Genomic DNA, 1,353 nt, shown 5'->3' with positions numbered 1-1,353 from the left:
ATCAGAAGATGATTTCAAAATATACCAACTATATAAATAGTACAAAATGCAAACTGTGTATATTTTTTGCTCTCAATTCCTAGACAAAGGTTCAACCACATACTAATTCTGAATGCAATCATCTACTCAACTATAAACAAAAATGCAAAAAATTGTAGAAAATTAACATCAATCCCATTAAACTATTAATCAAAAAAGAGTTTGATAAGTGAGTTAAAAGAGACTGTTCCAAGAAATAGGAAATGTAGCTGAGACAAATTAATATCGAGCTTTCAATAATTTCACTTTTGAACTGGATTGGAGATCAGATATCTCTACTTACACGCATATTTCTTAGTTCAAACCAGAGCCCCATCTTTTTCACCACGATAACTACTGTTGAGAAAGCAATCCATCACATTCACAAGTGAGACATTATCTAAACAGTTAAGAGGTATCAAAATGATGACAAAGATTAGCTCAAACGAGAGGGGAAAAGAAAGACAATAAGAAAATTACCACAAACTGGTGATTATTTCAGACTTCCAGTTGCTGATGGATACCCAAACGTCCAAATCCTTCAAACGAACAAAAACTCACGCCTGCACCAAAATAAAAACCCAATTAGCAAATCAATTTATTTTCTTTCGATGAATACAAGACTCAAATAGTAAGGAATCATACGAAATTAGAAAAACAAAGATGTAATCCCCACCAAAGCTTCAAAAGATTGAATATATAAAACGTATTTCAAGTAAATAGATGAACATATCAAGCTTACTTACCAGATTAATAGATTTGTGCAGTTACAATCCGATGAACTCTAATTTCCTTAATTAGATCGAAAAATTGTAATTTGTAAATGATTTGACTATGAACCGTTTTACGGGTTATACAGATTACCGCATACTGATCACTGATCTGAGGTTAAAGATTTGACTGGGAAATCAAAATTCAGTCACCAACATGCCCTAAAGCTTTGATGTGCATTCTATGTTTGAGGGGAATCCTTTTGTGGGTTTTTAATGGGAAGAAACTCGTTGTTGTTGATGATGATTTTTTTTCTCGAACAAAAATCATTCAAACGAAGATTCGAAGATGGGGTTTCGGTTTAGGTAGAGTTTGGTGAGAGAAAATTATCTTTTGGTGGTGAATGGTATGAACTATGAAATTCCGTTTGTGGGTTTTGTTACAGCTTTGAGTCGAAATAACGCGAAGTAGAAAAATTATAGGCAAAGATGCAGCTAGGGTTCCAGTGGAGGGAAAAGAATTCTAGACAAAATTTGGTTGAAATTTCGCGGGATTTTGGGCGGCAAAACTTAGTTATTCCCGCCAACAAAGATTGCAATTGTGAAACACCTTGACCAGTGCATA

At 33.9% G+C, this 1,353-nt stretch overlaps 1 long non-coding RNA gene across 1 annotated transcript; it reads right to left on the bottom strand.

The window, feature by feature from the left end:
• Window positions 1–324: 324 nt before the first annotated feature.
• Window positions 325–896, bottom strand: LOC113337415. The gene is made up of 3 exons (XR_003354225.1): window positions 765–896; window positions 499–581; window positions 325–375 (listed from the first exon to the last, which is right to left on the bottom strand). It is a non-coding gene; the product is annotated as an uncharacterized LOC113337415 (long non-coding RNA).
• Window positions 897–1,353: the final 457 nt, after the last annotated feature.

The sequence above is a fragment of the Papaver somniferum genome, unplaced genomic scaffold (genome assembly GCF_003573695.1).
Source record: "Papaver somniferum cultivar HN1 unplaced genomic scaffold, ASM357369v1 unplaced-scaffold_16, whole genome shotgun sequence".
NCBI lineage: Eukaryota > Viridiplantae > Streptophyta > Magnoliopsida > Ranunculales > Papaveraceae > Papaver > Papaver somniferum.
The sequence above is the reverse complement of the archived record's forward strand: the minus strand, read 5'-3'. Positions and strand labels throughout refer to the sequence as shown.